The following is a 12,095-nucleotide window of genomic DNA, read 5'->3' as shown; positions in this document are numbered from 1 at the left end:
ACGCTGAACTGAACGTGGAGAGCAGATGACCAGTATGGGGAGTTAAGAAATGGGCAAGAGTTGGGCGGGTGCAAGGGAAGATGTGTGGTAGTCAGCTCGATGTGGGAGACTTTGGTATGACACCACTCACCACATGCAGATTTTTCAGTCCGAAAAGAGCAGTAAGTCCTTCTCGGAGTTAAAGAGGCGACAGAAGGTTGGAGAATGGAGAAGGAAGTGGCAAATGAGATGCAGTGCAGGAAGATATATGGTCAGACACTTTGATATCAGAAATGAAGGAGCAGACTTTCTAAGAGGAGAGAAAATGTAAACAAGAAGACTGAGGCGCTAAGAGCCTCGGGACTCCGTGTACAGGACTCCCATTGTGACGTACTCACCTGCACCATCATGTCCCAAAGGTTAATTTGCAGGTTGAGTCTGTGGTGAGGAAGGCAAATGCGATGCTCACATTCATTTCAAGAGGACTAGAATATAAAGCAAAGATGCGATTCAGAGACTTTATAAAGAACTGGAGGTCTCGCCTGGTATTGTGAGCAGTTTCAGTTCCCTTACCTGAGAAAGTATGGCTGAAACTGGAGAGGGTTGAAAGGAGATTCAGAGGAATGATGCTGGGATTAAATGGGCAGTGATTTGAAGACCGTTTGATGGCGCCGGGACCCCATTCACTGGAATTCAATAGATTACGTAGATTACGCGGGACCTCATTGGAAGCTGGCGAATGGTGAAAGGCCTTGACAGGGAGGATGTTGAGGGGATGTTTCCTATGGTGGGAGAATCTAAGACCAAAGGACGCAGCCTCGAGATAGACGAGCATCCTTTTGGAACAGAGATGAGGAGTGAGTTGTTCAGCCAGCGAGTGGCGAATCTGTCGGATTCGTTGCCACAGGCCCCTGTGGAGTCCGAGTCTCTTTGCATATTTGTCAGAGATCGATAGATTCCTGATTAATCAGGGCATTAAATGATACCAGTAGAAAGCAGGAGAATGGGGCTGAGAGGAAATGTCGATGCAAACCCGATGGGCTAAACGGCCTAATTCTGCTCCTATATTTTGTGGTCTTATGCTACAGAATCGGGTTAAGCATAGACAGGAATGGGGTGTCTGTGGCAGTAAGTTAATACTGCACGATGTTTTAATATAAGCACATTTCATTCGGCAATATCCTAATTCCCTGACCGGGAATCGAACCCGGCCGCGGCGGTGAGAGAGCCGAATCCTAACCACTAGACCAACAGGGAAGCTGATGGTGCTCTGCCTACAGCAATAGAGAACTACCAAATCAGCAACATCGAAAACGAAACTTATTGGTAATAATAATAATGAATAAATGTGATAAATATTGCCGTGAATCTACTGCTCAGCACTTTGCAGATCGCTTGTTCATCCACTGCTTCTGGTTAAAGACCACTCTGGACTGAATGAATCGGTGGGAAACACTCGTTCTCCAGTGTCTTTATAAAGATTGTGACATTCAGATTCTCTTAGGAGCTCTGGGTCATTTTTATTCCTGTCTCTCGCCGATTCCGGTGACGTTGTTCCCGATACATCTGGTGTCTGGTTCCTCACCCTCCGCATGGATGGAGGTAGGAGAAAGAAAACCAGACGTTCAGAATGCCCGAAATATGGTCTGGGGGTGGAATGGTAGGCTTTCCTGATCGTGCTCTAACAGTGGTCCAGAGTGCGGGAGCCCCTGGTACTGAGGATGACGTGCTGATGACAAATAAGCCGAGATTTCATTAAACAAGCCTGATAGAAACCCCCGCAATGATTTGAAAGAACTCAGGGTAGGCAGTTCCTTGTTTGCTAGTCGCGGCACTCAGTACATGGTTTGCTTTCTTAACATCTGCTCTGGCGGTTTGTGAAGTGCCGTCCGGATCAATGAGGAGAACCTCTCGGTAAGCAGCACCGACAGAACTCAATCATTGGGTGTTGTGATTGGGGGAACAAGGGTGCGGCAAGACCGCTATGTACGGAAAGCATGACGAATTAATCATGAAACAACACATCCGTTCCACCCCACACCCCTTAACCTCCCACCCCCAGCACCATAATACCGTCTTATCTTCTCCGAACGGTGGACTGAGAAGCCTTCCGGCTGTTCCACCGAACTGAGCCATGTCTCCATGAAACAGAGAGGACAGCAGCCCCTCATTTCCCTCCGAAACTGCAACGTTGCGCTTACGTAATGCATCTTGTTTTCAAGTCATTAGCCTTTGGCTAAGAAGATACCGGGTAAACGATGCTTCATAGCCCGTCGATTTGAAGTTTTCCGAGCCGTCGTCTTTTCCGGCAATTTTAATGGCTGACCTTCGCTGACCGCTGAAAGGTGCAGCACCAGCATTCCCGAGAGTCAAGTCCATCTGGTCCTTCAGCAGCTCGTTAAACTGCCGATTAATTTAGACAGATCAACAGTACGTTTCTTAAAGGGAAATTAGGGGCTTCAGTTTGCAACGACGGTGGTTCAGAAGAAATACGTCTTGACTTTTTGTGAGCTGTCTGGTGGGAATAATTCACCCAGTGGACGGAATCTAGGACAGACGGCACTGCCTCAGAATACAAGGGTGCTCCTTTAGAAGAAAGATGAGGATAAAATTGTGGTGAATCAGAGAAGTGAATCATTGCTATGGTCGGCTGTAAAGGCGGAGCAATTCTGTTTTTGTAAAACAACAGTTATTAGGTTTTTGAAAAGTCAGGGCGTCTGAGGTCACGGGCTGATGGCGGAGAAATGGAGGTTGAAGGGAGCAGCGAAGGTAGAAAGCAGAAAGCATCAACGCCCACTAGCCACCAAATACTCAATAGCAAAGTCCCCAAAGACAGATGTACTCAATGGTGGAGAGCTTTACCGGGCATGTACTGGGCCGAAACCAGCGCAGTCTGTAGGAACTTACGTTCAATGACATCGATGTTTCCACACCACCAGACGGTGGAGGCCAATTCTCTGGATGCTTTCAAGAAGGAGCTAGATAGATATCTGATGGATAGGGAAATCAAAGGATATGGGGACAAGGCAGGGACTGGGTATTGATAGTGAATGATCAGCCATGATCTCAGAATGACGGTGCAGACTCGAGGGGCCGAATGGTCTACTTCTGCACCTATTGTCTATTGTCTATTGTCTAATTTACCCACCACTGACGTCAAACTGACAAACATATAATTGCTGGGTTTAATCTTAGAACCCTTTTTAAACAATGGAACCACATGAGCAATGCGCCAATCCTCCAGTACCATCCCCGTTTCTAAAGACATTTGAAATATTTCTGTCAGAGCCCCTGTTATTTGTACACTAAGCTCCCTCAAGGTCCTAGGGAATATCCTGTCAGGACCCGGAGATTCCTGCACTTTTATATTCCTTAAAAACGTCAGTAATGCCTCCTCTTTAATCGTCATATTTTCCATAACTTCTCTAGAAGTTATATAGAATATTTCCCTTGACTATTCCCTGGGGAATATTCCCTAGAATATTTATCTGGAAGCAATAGAATATATTTTTATCAATTTCTTTAATCTTATCAACCAATGTACATACTTCATTATTAATTCGTATTTTTTTTTCAACCCAGCAGAATATGCACTTGTGATGGGTCCAGGGCTAATCCTCTGAAATAGGAACACCCGGGGATTTGAAGTTGCTCACCCTCACTGATCCTCCGATGAGGACTGGCTCGTGGACCTCTGGTTTCTACTCCCTTTGCTTTGCTTGCATTGAGTGGGACGTTCAAGGGCGGGGTGGAAGCTGGAGGCGAAGTGGTTGACGTTGTCGAGCTCAGTGTGAATGCAGGAAGCGGCAGCAATACATTGGTCGACGTAGCGCTGGGAGCGCTGGGGTGCGTTACCGGAGAAGGTGTGGTACATTGGTTTGGTAGATTGATTTACTTAGGCAACGTAAAGGGAGACGCATCCGGGATATATGCGGGTGTCCATGGCGACCCATTTAATTTGGAGTAAGTGGAAGAAGGCGGAGGAGAAACTGTTTCGGTGAGGACTGGATTTCCATGGAGAAAATGAGACGGTCAGCGCCAGGGAATTGAAAGTCAGCGAGTTGATGAGCGCACGGGAAGGGTTGCGAATGCGGGTGGGAAGAGACTGAATTACGGGGCATAGAATGGACTGGAGCTACGAGAACACAGGATCAGCCGGGTAGGAACAGGCAGAGACAGTGGGCTTACCCGGACAATCAGGTTTGTGATTTGAGTAGGAGGCAGGAGCGAGCAGTTCAGGGCAACGGAACCATGAGTTCTCCACAGTGAATGGAGGTTCCCCAGAGTTGATGATGTCAGTGGTAATGCCGGATACAGTTCTCTGATGGTCCGGAGTCGGGCTTTTTCAAGTTGTACGCGTGAGGATGTGTCCAAGTGTTACCGCCTGGTCTCAGCAAGTTAGAGATCAGTCCGCCACTCTACAACAACAGCACTTTGTCTGCGGGATTGATGGTAAGTTTGGGACCGGTGCTGAGAGATTGGAGGGCAGAGCATTCAGGGGGGGAGGGGTAAGGTTCGAGGAGAAGTGAGGATTCCTGATGTTGAGGCGGTTGATGTCTAGTCGGGAATTAGTGATGAAGATATCCCAGAGCAGGCAGAGAACCAGCGCGTTGTGTCCAAGAAGAGGAGTAGGGTTGAAAACAGGAGAATGTACCATCAGTGCTGCGTGGTGAATTCTTGCCGATGAGGTGTGCTCGGAGCCGGAGCAAAATGTGAAACAAACTTCACCTTCCCAGCAGCAGCTCTTCCTGGACGTCTGAGAAGTTCCAGAGAATTGTTTATGAAAGTGTCTGCAGAAATACTGCACAGAGTAGACACATAATATTATATGTTGTGTACAACGAAGACGAGGCATTACGTTTTCCCCGAGGGTGGAGAACTCCGATTAATCCCCAGGCGGAATTGAGACAACCATGTTGCAGGTAGTGAGAGACAGAATGGAACCGAATCCGCCAGTTTGTCAAAACGACCGTGGCAGGACTCGAACCTGCAATCTTCTCATGACTTCCACCAGTCAAGCACCGAAGTCAGACGCCTTATCCATTAGGCCATACGGCCGTATTCTGCGAGAAAGACCAAGAGGGAAAATGGGGAAATGCTGACTGCTGCAAGGCGTTTCCACCTGTAAAATGATTTCCTGACCGAGCTAAAAGTACTCGCCTGCAGTGATTTCATCCCAGGTGAGCATTCGACCATTTGTTGTGTCAATATCTCTCCATGCACTCCTGCTTTGGGCTGTTCAATATTCCATTTCTGTCACACAGAAAGGAATGGTCACAGGCACACGCCACTGTCTTTTGCAGCAGTTATATTCAGGGATTGGAATCAGTGACAAAGGTCCACCACATTCAATGCATTATTGACAGAGTAAACTCGACTTCTTATTAGCTGCTTCAGCCGTTGGTTTGGTATTCCAGAACAGGACGGCCATGTGTTTGTGACGGTTCAGCGTTAGGGTGTTCGGATCTGCGGCTGCGCACGGCCGGACGTGACATTCAGCGCGTCTTAATGTGGTAGTCATCGGGTGATTGCATTTGCCCAGTACACGGAAAATCGTCATTCTCCAACCAGATAGCAAATTCCTATAACATCTGTTTACTTGAATTCGAGCAATGTGATCGCAAAGCTATTGGAATTTTGTTCAATTCAACATAAATTTACCTCATTTTACAACTCAAAACATTCACAGTTTCTCCGAGTTGCAGATCACGGAATCGATACTTATGCCACAGCAGCTCCATAGCGTTTAAAGTGCATAAAATACCTATTTCCATGTTTCCTGTGGTTGGTACAAATCTCTCTAAACTGCCCTGATCCACGTACATGAATTTCTGATAAGAACGGCGAGCAAAGCAAATCGGCAGAGAATCTGAATAGAAATGTGTAGACCTTAAGCAGAAGTTTTAAATCCTGTGAATAAATTCAGAAGTTCGTCTCACAAGAGCGAGAAGAGCAGCCGAGGTGGCCGAGAGGTTAAGGCGATGGACTGCTAATCCATTGTGCTCTGCACGCGTGGGTTCGAATCCCGTCCTCGTCGCGACATGTTTATCGGGGGGACCTCCTCTGAAACTGTCACTTTAATACATCCTAGCCTCCAAATTTAGTCACAGGGACGCCGGACGGTTTGTTATGCGAATCATGAAAAGCAATGTTCATCATTATTTTCTCAACAAATTTAGCAGCAATACCACAAGGTACAGGAACAGGGTTAGGCTATCTGGCTCAACGATCTCCGCCATTCCATCACGGCTGAGGCCGCACCTTGAGTATTGTGAACAGTTTTGGGTCCCTCATCTTATAAAATATGCGCTAGCATTGGAAAGAGTCCAGAGGACGTTCACAAGGATGATTGATGTCTCTGGGACTGTACTCGCTGGAATTCAGATGGATGAGAGGGGGATCTCATTGAAACTATTCCAATGTTAAAAGGACTACACAGAATAGATGTGGACAGGGCGATTCCCATGGTGGGAGAGTCTAGGACAAGATGGCACAGCGTCAGGATAGAGGAGCACCCTTTCAAAACCGAGATGGAGAGAAATCTTTTAGCCAAAGGCTAGTGAATTTGTGGATTTTATTACCACATCCAGGTGTGCAGGCCAGGTCGTTGGGTGTACTTAAGGCAGGGATTGATAGGTTTTTAATTGGACATGACACCAAAGGTTACGGGGAGAGGGCTGGGAACTGGAGTTCTTGAGGAGAGAAATAAAAAGATCAGCCATGATTGAAAGGTGGAGCAGACTTGATGAGCCAGATGGCCAAATTCTGCTCCTCTGTCTTATGGTCTTATGGTCATACATATCAATCCTCTAATCTCCCTTCCCGTGTCTTCTCATCGACACAGTTGACCCCCTTACTACCTGTCCACCTCTTCAACCGGCGCTTTAAATGTACCCAATTACCTGCCCTTCACGGCTTTCCGTGGCAATAAATTCCACAATCCATAACTGTCTGGTTACAGAAATTGCTTCTAGTCCCTTTTCTAAAGGGATGCCCTTATCGGAGGTTGTGCCCGCTGGCCATCGACACTCGCACTACATCACAATCCTCTCCATGTCCATTCCAACTCAGCCTGATAATAGTCGATAGATTTCAATGAGATCTCCGTCTCATTCTTCCACATTCCAGCGACCAAGGCCCAGGATGCTAAAATATTCCTCATATATAACTCTTCTCTTCCTGGCATCAGTCTCCTGACCGACCTCTGCACTCTGACCTTTGGCGGCACATCCGTTTTAGATAAGGGACGCAAACCGTTCACTAGATTCCAAGTGCGGTCTCAGCGAAACCTAACAAAGGCTCAGCATTACATATTTCTTTTTATTTTCTATTTCTCTCGAAATAAACGCTGACATTGCATTTACCTTCCTCACTACCGCGTCAAACTGGCAATGCAACTTTAGAGAATCCGCACTGGGTCTCCGAACTCATGTCACATCTCTTCTTTGCTGATTTGTCCCGATCAGAGCATAGTCTTCGCCTTGATTACTTCGAGCTCAATGCATTTCCATACAATTCCCTGCAGCATAGTCCATCTCCCACTTCATTGCCCGTCTCGTCATCTGCCCAAGGTCTTCCGCACACTTTCTGCCTTCCCAAGACCACCTACCATTCAACCGATATTTGGGTTTTCCTCAGATATTGCCGCAAAGCCACCAATTTCATCATCCTGATTACTGACATATACTGTGTAAAGGTGCAGCCCCAATACCGACTAGTAACCGATAGCCAAGTCCTCTTTATTCTCACTGTTTGCCTCCACCCAGTCAGCCATTCGTCTATCTATGGCGGTATCTCTGCTGTATTATGAGGGGCGTTTATGTTCAGTTTATCAGACGTATGCGCTGCGCTTTGTCAACGAGTACTGAAAGTCCAGTAAGCAAAATTTTGTGTCTTGTAGCGGTGTGCTACACGCAGCGCTAAAATTACGACACGGAGTCGGTAAACTGCAGTCTGCAGAATAAACTGCAGAATAACTTTATTCGAACTACACAGCCTTGCTTTTAAGCCTCCCTCAACCTGCCCCCCCGTGGGTCCAGATGCTCCAAAAGTCACGTACTCTCAAACCCCTGTAGGCAATCTCCCTTAGCCGGAACGCTGGCTAATTGTGAGCCGGTTCGGATGTGCCAGGAAATGGGTCGCCACGGTCTTTCCTTTGTTTATTCTGCCTGTTATTTGCTCAATGAATTCCAAACAATTTGTCAGGCTGGATTGCTCCTTGAGGAAATCGTGCTGAGTTTCGCCTGTTTTATTGTGTGCCTCGAAGTGCCGCGAAACGACAACGTTAATAAAGGACTGCAACATCGTCCCAAACACTGAGGTCAGGCTGATGTTCTCCCTTTTGCTTCTGTCCCTTCGTAAAGAGTGAAATACGCTTCCGATACTATTCGAAAATATTGTGCTTCCCGAAGGATCGCTACAAGTGCCTCCACGATATCTTCGGGCAAGAGGGTTGGCGTCAATGTCGACAAAACATGCGATGGCGAATAGTTTCGCTTTTTCGCTCTCTCTGTGTCTGCCCTTCAATTTATTATCAGAATGTGCAGACTTTATACAGCCTTCAGATTCGTCTCCGTACAAGCGGGAAAGAAACCTAATGAAACTCATTAAAACAAAAGAGGACAGTCAAACACCCAGTGTGGAGAGAGAGAGAGAGAGAGAGAGAGAGAGAGAGAGAGAGAGAGAGAGAGAGAGAGAGAGACGGACAAGAATCCAGCAGTTGCAGGTCACAGCCTCAGGCCAGCACGGAGACGAGCAAACCCCGCGGAGAAGCGAGCAGAGCCGAACAGTCCCTCGCCTGCGACTCCGACAAAGGGCCTTATCGATCTGTCCAGTTTCTTAAATCGATAAAACATTGGGTCATTCATCGTTCTGTGTTACTTCGACACGGCCTCGCGCTCGGGTTTCGTCACTTCGATTCGTCAGTACCCGACACGTACATCGTCTGTATTTCCACTTGTAATCATGACTTAGAGAGTGTATCCAAGTTTGCTGATAACCTGAAAGGAGGTGAGAGGGCCGGATGCAATGCGGAAAATTCGATTTGCGTACTGATAGATAGAAAGATAAATGAAAAGTCTGCACATGCAGGTTAGTGATTGAAAATTTGAGGGAAGAAGCATCAAGTAGAGAATATTGCACAGAAGTGAAATTCAAAGGGATTGGGATGTCCTTACGTGTGAGATTTAGAAAAGTATGTATGATGGTGCATCAAACTGTTAACGCAGCAAGTAACACTGTAGTATTTATTACAACAGGGCTGGAGTTTAGAAATACAAGTGTGCAGAGTATTAACACAGCCACAACTCGACCACGGTGTACGGCTCTGAATTCCCTATTTCAGAGAGAATACGTTCACGTTTACTGTCCAGAACATATCATCTCAGCGAATTCCTCGATCAAAGGTGTGTTCTTGTCACAAAAGGCTAAAGATTACAGAGTGAGAGGTGACCTATTTGAACCAGACAGAACCTGAGGGGACACAGCCGGGTAGATGTTGAGAGGGAGGCAGAGAAACACACAGCACGAAAATAGGCTCTTCAACCTATTAACTCCTTGCCAGCCATCAAAGTCTATTTTAAAACTAAATATGCCCCAGCCCTTCATACTCCCCTTACATTCCCACTTGTTCTCATGCACGGCCTGCCGCTCACCTGCATTTAAAGAGACTCATAAAACAAACCAAAATCACACATATATTTGGGATGTTTGAGGAAACTGGAACACCCGGGTTAAATATCTGAGTTCCCGGGGATTCCGTGTAATCTCCACTTACCCCACCGAAGGGATTTGTATCTATTTGCAATAGAACTTTCAACAAGCGGACATAATGGGGCCGATTGACAACTGACGTCGATCGCAATTTCCTCTCGTGGAAAAGAGTGAATATCTGGAATTCTCTCCCTCAGAGGTTCGCTGAGATTAGGTCAATGGCTGTAGATAATAAGGAAGGGGATACATTTTGAAAGACTGGGGAGTTTAGAACAATGTGGGCCTGGAACTGGAGAGATGTTGAGAGATGGTAAAGATCCATAGATAGTATCGACTGTCAGGACTGGTTTGAGAGGCTGAATAGTCGACAAATGCACCTGTTTTATTATGTTCCTATCTAAACTGAAAGAGGGATCCCGGATGATAACCTCAGAACGCAAGGTACTTGGAGGGGAGCTTTGGGGGATTTACCTCCAGGAGTGATATCCAGAGGGAATTCACGCTTTCCCCAGCCCATCGTCCCTCTTTCTACTCAGTCTCATTGATATTGGTTGTTCAAATGCTTGGGGAAGAGATTCACCGTTCATTCCTCTCCGTACACAGTAGTTCTCTGACACGCTGACGCCTTGCATCAATATGTTATATTTGATCTGGGTTTCTGTATCTGGAGTGCCTCGTGTCTCCCTGGTGCTCAGTGTTCTTGTGACTTGTCACCAGGTGTTGCCTCTGTCTTCCATCTTTCTCAGTCTGGCAACTTCCTGTAACAAACAGCACATCGGTAAGTACTGCTGCCGCAAAACAAATAATTTCACGACAGACAGGTCAGTGACAATATATCTGATTCTTTTTGGGAAACGACCTGTGAAATCTATAATAGGCCCCAGAAAATTCAAAATGCTCGAGGAAAGATCTTAGGTGGATCAGCTGTGGCAATGGGCTGCGTCCTGGGGAAGGAATTTATAATCAATTTTAATTAATGTCATCACGCAATATCAGCCCATTCAAACCAAGCAGAACCAGCCTCTGTTTGTGATCTGCACCAGCTCCTTTAACCACGCCCCTTTCAAATGAAGGTCACATTATCTGTTCCCATCTCTCCTTATGCAATTACCCATCGTCACTTTGAATAAGTATTGAGCTGAATTTATAGGAACTATCTCCACGTGTAAAGAAGGCCCACAGCAGCTGCAGATACCAGCTGAGATCCTAGGAATATGATGGCAACATTTCCCTGTGGAAAATGACCGTGCACAATCATACCCCCACGTCAGCACAACGTCCGAGTTGGACACTGGGATGTACAAACATCGTGTAGGGGCAGCTCTGCCACTTGTTGCGCTTACAAGCAAAAGCGCCAGGAGGGCGATCCATGGAGAGGTTCGAATTGACAAAGGAGTCCCGTGGGGCGCGATCCCCGCGGAAAACAGAAAGTGGCGGGGGGTGGGACGTGAATTGAAGATATGCATGGTGGTGGGATTCCTTTGGAGATGGTCATAAGAGGAGAGGGATGGAGTGATTAACAATGAAGGGTACCACGCCAATAATATCAACAATCATGCAGGTTATATATATATATATAGTGAAAAAACATGGGAGTGTAAACATTGCTGGAAAATAGCGCTGTAGAGATAATAACTGGATTCAAGGGAATGGCGGACGAACTGAACAAGTATCTTGCACCAGTCCTTACTGTCGAAGACACTGACAGTGTGCTGAGAGTTCGAGGGTGTCCGGGGCAGAAGTGAGGGCGGTTGCTTTGACTAAGGAAGTCTGAAGGTAGATCAGTCACCTTGAAATGACGGGAAGACACCCCAGAGTTTTAAAAGTGGCGGCTGACGGGATTGTGGGTGCTTTAGTAATCATCTTTCAAATATTAATATACTCTGGCATGGTTGCAGAGGAGTGAGAATACCAAATGACTCTTCAGGCAGGGACGGAAGCTTCAGAAACGAAATCATAGGGCAGTTAGCTGGATAGTCAGACCTCAGTGGTTGGGAAGATATTGGAGTGGATTGTTAAGAATGCGGTTTTGGGGATAATTGAAACCACGTGACAAAAACAGTTTTCCTTGAGGGAACCTGGCAAACCCGTTGAAATTATTTGAGCAAATAACAAGCAGGATGGACAAATGAGAATCGGTGGACGTTGTGCACTTCGATTTTCAGAAGGTCTTTGACAAGATTCCGCACATGAATCTGCCGAGTGTATTACATGAAAGGCAGTAGCATACATAGAGCATTGTCTGGCTGACAACAGGGAAAGCGTTGGACAAAGCAAAGGGACCGTTTTCGGGGTGCCTACCCGAGACTAGGAGTGTTCCACAAGGGTGTGTTAGGACCGCTTTTTAACGATGATGAAATTGATGGCCCTGTAGCAAAGACTGCGGACTAAGCGTAGACAGGTGG

The 12,095-nt window shown here is 46.6% G+C and overlaps 1 non-coding gene and 1 pseudogene across 1 annotated transcript; one reads left to right on the top strand and one right to left on the bottom strand.

Annotated features, from left to right (window-relative positions):
• The window catches only part of LOC132390183 (zinc finger protein 721-like), a 641,047-nt pseudogene that overhangs the window by 133,748 nt on the left and 495,204 nt on the right, over nucleotides 1-12,095 (bottom strand).
• Nucleotides 5,935-6,018, top strand: trnas-gcu (transfer RNA serine (anticodon GCU)). Its single transcript has one exon. It is a non-coding gene; the product is annotated as a tRNA-Ser (tRNA).

Source organism: Hypanus sabinus, unplaced genomic scaffold (genome assembly GCF_030144855.1).
Source record: "Hypanus sabinus isolate sHypSab1 unplaced genomic scaffold, sHypSab1.hap1 scaffold_80, whole genome shotgun sequence".
Classification (NCBI taxonomy): Eukaryota; Metazoa; Chordata; class Chondrichthyes; order Myliobatiformes; family Dasyatidae; genus Hypanus; species Hypanus sabinus.
This window is presented reverse-complemented; position numbering and strand designations above follow the sequence as displayed.